This window comes from Triticum aestivum, chromosome 3A, assembly GCF_018294505.1.
Source record: "Triticum aestivum cultivar Chinese Spring chromosome 3A, IWGSC CS RefSeq v2.1, whole genome shotgun sequence".
Taxonomy (NCBI): domain Eukaryota; kingdom Viridiplantae; phylum Streptophyta; class Magnoliopsida; order Poales; family Poaceae; genus Triticum; species Triticum aestivum.
Genome location: NC_057800.1, coordinates 453727788 through 453738182, shown reverse-complemented (window position 1 = coordinate 453738182; position 10395 = coordinate 453727788).

Genomic DNA, 10395 nt, shown 5'->3' with positions numbered 1-10395 from the left:
GGTACTGTCTATGATATCACATCACAATTTGGACTACATTTCTGCATTTGCCTTAATGTCTCACTTGTATGAAAACTGTTAGCAGAAGAACATTCATTCTCAAGGGACCACAGAATCTTGCAACTATACTGCACACTGCATTGCTCTTGTGAGTACCTCTTGCCCTGTATGACCATACTTACTTTCATAGCTGTTTGATTATGTAGCATCACTGCACATGTTAGCCTCGTAATCATCCATTTGGTGGACATTATAAGATCCGTATGGACTCTTACATAAATTTAGAATCAACCCAATGCTTTTGAAGAGGTTTAGCTCTGCAGTCCTCTTGTAAGGACTGAACGTGGTCTATCACTGTACTTACATTAACAGCTACTCCCTCCGTCCCATAATATAAGAATGTTTTGTACAGTACACCAGTGTTCAAAACACTCTTGTATTATGGGAAGAGGGATTGGTTCATTTTGTAGCATTCTGCATCTTATCTCCCTCCCCCACCATTTACTAAAAAAGATCAGATCTATATTTAATCTTACCAACAAGTAGAATACACAGACAATGCCAGTGCAGAAGTGTAGCCCATTGCTCTTGTCAGTACATTTTGTCCTGTAACGCTTGTACTTCCAGGGATTGGTAGTTGATTATGTAGCATCAATCTGCATCTTATCTTCATTATCCTCTATCCCTTCCAGTATTATCATATCTATAATTACTCTCTACAAAATGTAGAGTACAGGCAATGCTTATGAAGAAGATTATGTGCTGAAATTCTTGAGTTATCCTTCCCTTGACATGGAGAAGGGCATTATAAAGCCGGTGTTAACTGTTAATGTAAGTCAGTCCTTCTAAAGCCTTTATCCTCAACTGCTGTTTAATTTGCTCATACTCCCTATCGTTTACTGCTGTTTAGTTTGCTGTTTCTACCAAAATGCATGTTTGTAAGAACCGTAAGTTCTAAGTTTTACTTGTAAAACCAAATTCCTTATTCATACCATGCACATTACTTAATACTCCCTATATGTATGCTTGTTTTGTGGATCTATAATCCAATGTGTGGTGAAGCAGCCCACATTTGCACCTTGTCATCTCCTGTTTTATCTTACTGATGTGGCTGATGATACGAACAACATGCCATGCACATTATCCAAAATAGATACAATGATTTTCTTTGCCCTTCATCTATGCTTGTTATGTTGACATGGTAATCTAGTTGTGTGGTGAAGCTCCCCGCATTATGAACAATGCCAAATTATGCTATTGATATTTTGAACTTACTCTTTATTTTCTAATTTGAAATTGGATAGAATTGACAAAAAAGTTATCATCTTTGTTTATACACGTGCAAAACCTATCATCTCTCTGCTTTGTTTCAGGGTGGTATGCCTGATGGCATGCATAAGTCTGCTGAAGATTGTGAGACAAACCCAACATATATTGCAGCAAAGAAGGCAAAACATCTTGAAGATAGCGAGACAACCCCAAAGTCTTGTCTTGATGCAGTGTTCAAGTTACTTGAGACTAACAGTCAGACAAGCTCACAGAATTTGTTGTCTGAATCAGTTCGACTTCTTCAGTCTCAAGTTCTAGCAGAAAGGCATTCTGCAACTCAACTTCGACTTGAAGTCCTATCTCTAAGAAAGATTGCGGAGAACACCAATGAGAACCTTATCGCTAAACAGCTACACCTGGAAGCTATAACCGACATGCTAGGCTAGTCTCACATCCTTGCTTAGCAGCTTGCGCAGCAGTTCCCCGCAAGGCTAACCTTTCTTGCACTGTCTTGGAAGTGGTCTCGATTCAGTATTATTTTGTTACGCTGCAATGGTGCCCAGTTTTTGTAATCTGCTTCTTCGTTGCGCTTTATGATCACTGGTGGCGAACTTCGATGCCCAGTGGATGTAATATACCTTAAATCCTTTATTGTGTAGTGTAGGTTTATTCTTAGTTACTATGCTGTAATTTCTTTATTGTATAGAGTAGGTTTGTTCTTAATTCCTACTAGTTACTGCCATCATTCGCTATCTGAAAAAAAATCAGATGTAGTCGACCGGACCGAAACATTCGACTCTAACGGGCCAGGTTTTTAGCGGGTCACAATTGGGCCGGCCTGCGTCTTTCTTGGGCCCGAATGATTCGGGCCTTCACACATTGCACCAGGCCCAAACTTACACCGGCCTATATTTTAGTTGGGCCTTTTGTCGACCCAGCGCTTAGTTTAGCCCAGGTAGCGTTGGGCCATTAACAGGCTGAATATTGTACTAGCCTGTTACGGTCGAGATGAAACCACGGGCCTTTAGCAGGCCAAAATGCATGTTGGGCCTCAATTTTCACTAGTCGTCGACGGGCCTTCAGCAGGCCGAAATGTAGACCGGGCCGTTTTGGGCCCAGTTAGCTCATAGGCCGTTACCAGGCCGAAACATATCTCGGGCCTTAGTTGGCCCACTGATATCATGGGCCTTTAAGAGGCCGAAAGCTTAGCACATGCATCAATGGGCCGAATTATGCGACAGGCCTTTAACAGGCCCAAAGTCACATTGGGCTTAACTGTTGCCACCTTTAGCACGGGCCGTTAGTGGGCCTGATGTCCCATCGGACCATATATGGCCCAGGGGCAGCACCGGCCATTCCCAGGCCGAAAGTCACACCGGGCTGAATTGGGCCCATGTCTACATCAGGCCTCTAACAGGCCGAAAGTCACTGGGCTGTAGTTGGGCCCAAATATTCGGCGAACAATTAATGGGCCAGATTTGGCTTCAGGCCACAAATGGTCCCAAATATGGGGCGAACAATTAACGGGCCAGATCTGGCTTCGGGCCATAAATGGGCCCAAATATTGGGCGAACAATTAACGGGCCAGATCTGGCTTCGGGCCGTAAATGCGCCTTTATTAAGCAGTCTGTTATTGGGCTGGCCCACTAGTACCTGATTAAGTTCTACTGGCCTTTGACTGGGCCGGCCTTTTTAACCTATATGGGCCTCTGTTGGGCCCAGCCACGTGTCGACGTATCATAGGCATGTCTCCTCCAATGGATGGGTGACATCTGGCCCACTGATGAGTTGACAGGTGTTCCCTTCGGCCAATCAGAATTTTACACGTGGAAATTTCCCATTGGTTAGGGCTGGTAACGGGTTATCGGATCCAAAATCCGACCCGATAGCTTAACGGCGTTCCGTTACGGTGGATGCCACGTGTCGGTCACCCTTGACGAAAGCACTTCTATGACGCGCGATTTATCATCATGGAAGTGGACACTTCCGTGATGATAATTTTGGTAATGTCATGGAACACTTCTACGACAACACATTTATGACTATCTTGATTCTGTCATAAAATCGTCATGGATGTACATGCATGACAAAAAACGCGACCTACTATGACACACGTATCATCATGGAAGTGTATTTTTTTGTAGTGTTAAGCTTGGGGATGCTGATACGTCTCCAACGTATCTATAATTTTTGATTGTTTCATGTTGTTTTATTATCAATCTTGGATGTTTTATAGTCATTTTATATCATTTTTTGGTACTAACCTATTGACATAGTGCCAAATGCAGTTGTTGTTTTTTCCATGTTTTTTACATCGCAGAAAATCAATATCAAACGGAGCCAAATGCCATGAAACTTTACGGAGATTTTTTATGGGCCATAAGGAAGGAAATGGGCCTCGGTTCCACCTGGGGATGCCCCGAGGGGGGCACAACCCACCAGGGCGCGCTAGGAGGCCTTGGCGCGCCCTGGTGGGTTATGCCCAAGTCGGGTGCCCCCCAGACTGCCTCTTTGCTCTATAAATACCCAAAAATACCAGAACCCTAGGGGTGTCGATGAAATATTCATCCAGCCGCCGCAGAGTCTAGAATCACCAGATCCAATCTAGACACCATCAAGGATGGGTTCGCCACTTCCATTGGTGCCTCTCCGATGATGCGTGAGTAGTTCTTTGTAGACCTTCGGGTCCGTAGTTAGTAGCTAGATGGCTTCATCTCTCTCTCTCTCTCTTGATCCTCAATACAATGGTCTCTTGGAGATCCATATGATGTAACTCTTTTTGTGGTGTGTTTGTTGGGATCGATGAACTTCGAGTTTATGATCAGATCTATGTTTTTATATCCATGAAAATATTTGAGTTTATTTGATCTCTTTTATGCATGATCTCTAATAGCCTCATATTACTTCTCCAATATCTGGGTTTTGTGTGGCCAACTTGATCTATTTATCTTGCAACGGGAAGAGGTGCCCGGTGATGTCTACTACACAACCTTCTTCTTGTAGACGTTGTTGGGCCTCCAAGTGCAGAGGTTGGTAGGACAGTAGCAAATTTCCCTCAAGTGGATGACCTAAGGTTTATCAATCCGTAGGAGGCGTAGGATGAAGATGGTCTCTCTCAAGCAACCCTGCAACCAAATAACAAAGAGTGTCTTGTGTCCCCAACACACCAAATACAATGGTAAATTGTATAGGTGCACTAGTTCGGCGAAGAGATGGTGATACAAGTGGAATATGGATAGTAGATAAAGGTTTTTGTAATCTGAAAATATAAAAACAGCAAGGTAACTAATGATAAAAGTGAACACAAACGGTATTGCAATGCTAGGGAACAAGGCCTAGGGTTCATACTTTCACTAGTGCAAGTCCTCTCAACAATAATAACATAATTGGATCATATAACTATCCCTCAACATGCAACAAAGAGTCACTCCAAAGTCACTAATAGCGGAGAACAAACAAAGAGATTATGGTAGGGTACGAAACCACCTCAAAGTTATTCTTTCCAATCAATCCGTTGGGCTATTCTTATAAGTGTCACAAACAGCCCTAGAGTTCGTACTAGAATAACACCTTAAGACACAAATCAACCAAAACCCTAATGTCACCTAGATACTCCAATGTCACCTCAAGTATCCGTGGGTATGATTATACGATATGCATCACACAATCTCAGACTCATCTATTCAACCAACACACAGAACCTCAAAGAGTGCCCCAAAGTTTCTACTGGAGAATCATGACGAAAACGTGTGCCAACCCCTATGCATAGGTTCATTGGCAGAACCCGCAAGTTGATCACCAAAACATACATCAAGTGAATCACATGATATCCCATTGTCACCACAGATACGCACGGCAAGACATACATCAAGTGTTCTCAAATCTTTAAGGACTCGATCCTATAAGATAACTTCAAAGGGGAAACTCAATCCATTACAAGAGAGTAGAGGGGGGAAGAAAACATCATAAGATCCAACTATAATAGCAAAGCTCGCGATACATCAAGATCGTGCCAAATCAACAACACGAGAGAGAGAGAGATCAAACACATAGCTACTGGTACATACCCTCAGCCCCGATGGAGAACTACTCCCTCCTCGTCATGGAGAGCACCGGGATGATGAAGATGGCCACCGGAGAAGGATTGCCCCCTCCGGCAGGGTGCCAAAACGGGTCTAGATTGGCTTTCGATGGCTATGGAGGCTTCTGGCGGCGAAACTCCCGATCTATTGTGCCCCCGGATGTTTTTAGGGTATATGGAGATATATAGGCGGAAGAAATACGTTAGGGGGGGCACGAGGGGCCCACGAGGGTGGAGGGCGCGCCCAGGGGGGTGGGAGCGCCCCCTGCCTTGTGGCTTCCTCGTAGACTGACGTGCACTCCAAGTCTTCTGGGCTTATTCTGATCCAAAAATATGTTCCGTGAAGTTTCAGGTCAATTGGAGTTCGTTTGGTTTTCCTTTTCTGCGATATTCTAAAACAAGGTAAAAACAGAAACTGGCACTGGGCTCTGGGTTAATAGGTTAGTCCCAAAAATGATATAAAAGTGCATAATAAAGCCCATAAACATCCAAAACAGTAGATAATATAGCATGTAGCAATAAAAAATTATAGATACGTTGGAGACGTATCAGCATCCCCAAGCTTAATTCCTGCTCGTCCTCGAGTAGGTAAATGATAAAAACAGAATTTTTGATGCGGAGTGCTACTTGGCATAATTTCAATGTAATTCTTCTTAATTGTCGTATGAATATTCAGATCTGAAAGATTCAGGATAAAAGTTCATATTGACATAAAAATAATAATAGTTCAAGCATACTAACAAAGCAATTATGTCTTCTCAAAATAACATGGCCAAAGAAAGTTCACCCCTAAAAAATCATATAGTTTAGTCATGCTCCATTTTCGTCACACAAGAATGCTCTCATCATGCACAACCCCAATGACAAGCCAAGCAATTGTTTCATACTTTAGTAATCTCAAACCTATAAACTTTCACGTAATATATGAGTGCGAGCCATGGACATAGCACTATGGGTGGAATAGAATATGATGATGGGGGTTATGTGGAGAAGACAAAAAAGGAGAAAGTCTCACATCAACGAGGCTAATCAATGGGCTATGGAGATGCCCATCGATAGATTTAATGCAAGGAGTAGGGATTGCCATGCAACGGATGCACTAGAGCTATAAATGTATGGAAGCTCAACAAAAGAAACTAAGTGGGTGTGCATCCAACTTGCTTGCTCACGAAGACCTGGGGCACTTGAGGAGGCCCATTGTTGGAATATACAAGCCAAGTTCTATAATGAAAATTCCCACTAGTATATGAAAGTGACAAAACAAAAGACTCTCTATCATGAAGATTATGGTGCTACTTTGAAGCACAAGTGTGGCAAAGGATAGTAGCATTGTCCCTTTTATTTTTTATTTGGCCTTTTTTCTCTTTTTTGGCCTTTCTTTTTTTGGCCCTTTTTTGGCCTTTCTTTTTTTTCTTTTTTGGGACAATGCCCTATTAATGATGATCATCACACTTCTATTTATTTAGAACTCAAAGATTACAACTCGATAATAGAACAAATTATGACTCTATATGAATGCCTCCGGCGGTGTACCGGGATATGCAATGAGTCAAGAGTGACATGTATGAAAGAATTATGAACGGTGGCTTTGCCACAAATACTATGTCAACTACATGATCATGCTAAGAAATATGACAATGATGAATGTGTCATGATAAACGGAATGGTGAAAAGTTGCATGGCAATATATCTCGGAATGGCTATGGAAATGCCATAATAGGTAGGTATGGTGGTTGTTTTGAGGAAGATATAATGAGGTTTATGTGTGACAGAGCGTATCATATCACGGGGTTTGGATGCACCGGCGAAGTTTGCACCAACTCTCAATGTGAGAAAGGGCAATGCACGGTACCAAAGAGGCTAGCAATGATGGAAGGGTGAGAGTGCGTATAATCCATGGACTCAACATTAGTCATAAAGAACTCACATACTTATTGCAAAAATCTACAAGTCATCAAAAACCTCGGCACTACGCGCATGCTCCTAGGGGGATACATTGGTAGGAAAAGACTATCGCTCGTCCCCGACCGCCACTCATAAGGAGGACAATCAAATAACACCTCATGTTTCAAATTTGTTACATAACGTTTACCATACGTGCATGCTACGGGACTTGCAAACTTCAACACAAGCATTTCTCAATTTCACTACTACTCAACTAGCACGACTTTGATATTATTACCTCCATATCTCAAAACAATCATCAAGCATCAAACTTCTCTTAGTATTCAACACACTCATAAGAAAGTTTTTACTATTCTCGGATGCCTAGCATATTAGGATTATTTATGAAAATTACCATGCTATTTAAGACTCTCAAAATAATCTAAGTGAATCATGAGATTTCATCTATTTCTATATAATAAAACCACCAGCGTGCTCTAAAAGGATATAAGTGAAGCACTAGAGCAAATGACAAACTACTCCGAAAGATATAAGTGAAGATCAATGAGTAGTCGAATAATTATGCAACTATGTGAAGACTCTCTAACATTTAAGAATTTCAGATCTTGGTACTTTATTCAAACAGCAAGCAAAACAAAATAAAATAAAATGACGCTCCAAGCAAAACACATATCATGTGGCGAATAAAAATATAGCTCCAAGTAAAGTTACCGATGAACGAAGACGAAAGAGGGGATGCCTTCCGGGGCATCCCCAAGCTTAGGGTCTTGGTTGTACTTGAATATTTCCTTGGGGTGCCTTGGGAATCCCCAAGCTTAGGCTCTTTCCACTCCTTATTCCATAGTCCATTGAATCTTTACCCAAAACTTGAAAACTTCACAACACAAAACTTAACAGAAAACTCGTAAGCTCTGTTAGTATAAGAAAATAAAACACCACTTCAAGGTACAATAATGAACTCATTCTTTATTTATATTGGTGTTAAACCTACTGTATTCTAACATCCCTATGGTTTATAATCTCTTTTACTAGCCGTCGATTCATTAAAATAAGCAAACAACACATGAAAAACAGAATCTGTCAAAAACAGAACAGTCTGTATTAATCTGGATCAAACGTATACTTCTGGAACTCATAAAATTCTCAAATAAATTTCTGGACCTGAGGAATTTATCTATTAATCATCTGAAAAAAATAATTAACTAAATATCACTCTCCAAATAAAAATGTCAGCAATTCTAGAGAGCACTAAAGTTTCTGTTATTTACAGCAAGATCAACAAGACTTTCCCCAAGTCTTCCCAAAGGTTCTACTTGGCACAAACACTAATTAAAACATAAAACCTCATATAAATAGAGGCTAGATAAATTATTTGTTACTAAACAGGAGCAAAAAGCAAGGAACTAAAATAAAATTTGGTTGCCTCCCAACAAGCGCTATCATTTAACGCCCCTAGCTAGGCATGATGATTTCAATGATGCTCACGTAGAAGATAAGAATTGAAACATAAAGAGAGCATCATGAAGAATATGACTAGTACATTTAAGTCTAACCCTCTTCCTATGCATAGGGGTTTTGTGAGCAAACAACTTATGGGAACAATAATCAACTAGCATAGGAAGGCAAAACAAGCATAACTTCAAAACTTTAAGCACATAGAGAGGAAACTTGATATTATTGCAATTCCTACAAGCATATGTTCCTCCCTCATAATAATTTTCAGTAGCATAATGAATGAATTCAACAATATAACCAGCACCTAAAGCATTCTTTTCATGATCTACAAGCATAGAAAATTAACTACTCTCCACACAAGCAAAATTCTTCTCATGAATAATAGTGGGAGCAAACTCAACAAAATAATTATCATGTGAGGCATAATCCAATTGAAAACTAAAATCATGATGACAGGTTTCATGGATATCATTATTCTTTATAGCATACAAGTCATCACAATAATCATCATAGGTAGCAAATTTGTTCTCATAATCAATTGGAACCTCTTCCGGAATAGTGGATTCATCACAAAATAAAGTCATGACCTCTCCAAATCCACTTTCATCAATATAATCATCATAAATAGGAGGCATGCTTTCATCATAATAAATTTGCTCATCAAAACTTGGGGGACAAAAAATATCATCTTCATCAAACATAGCTTCCCCAAGCTTGTGGCTTTGCATATCATTAGCATCATGGATATTCAAGGAATTCATACTAACAACATTGCAATCATGATCATCATTCAAATATTTAGTGCCAAACATTCTAATGCATTCTTCTTCTAACACTTTGGCACAATTTTATTTTCCATCATACTCACGAAAGATCTTAAAAAGATGAAGCGTATGAGGTAGCAAATTTCCCTCAAGTGGATGACCTAAGGTTTATCAATCCCTAGGAGGCGTAGGATGAAGATGGTCTATCTCAAGCAACCCTGCAACCAAATAACAAAGAGTCTCTTGTGTCCCCAACACACCCAATAAAATGGTAAATTGTATAGGTGCACTTGTTCGGCGAAGAGATGGTGATACAAGTGGTATATGGATAGTAGATAATGGTTTTTGTAATATGAAAATATAAAAACAGCAAGGTAACAAGTGGTAAAAGTGAGCGTAAACAGTATTGCAATGCTAGGAAACAAGGCCTATGGTTCATACTTTCACTAGTGCAAGTTCTGTCAACAATAATAATATAATTGGATCACATAACTATCCCTCAACATGCAAGAAAGAGTCACTCCAAAGTCACTAATAGCGGAGAACAAACGAAGAGATTATGGTAGGGTACGAAACCACCTCAAAGTTATTCTTTCTTATCAATCCGTTGGGCTATTCCTATAAGTGTCACAAACAGCCCTAGAGTTCGTACTAGAATAACACCTTAAGACACAAATCAACCAAAACCCTAATGTCACCTAGATACTCCAATGTCACCTCAAGTATCCATGGGTATGACTATACGATATGCATCACACAATCTCAGATTCATCTATTCAACGAACACATAGAACCTCAAAGAGTGCCCCAAAGTTTCTACCGGAGAGTCAAGACGAAAGCGTGTGCCAACCCCTATGCATAGATTCTGTCAGATTTCGGGTTCCGGCAGACCCTTGAGGTTCGAACACTAGGGTGCGCATG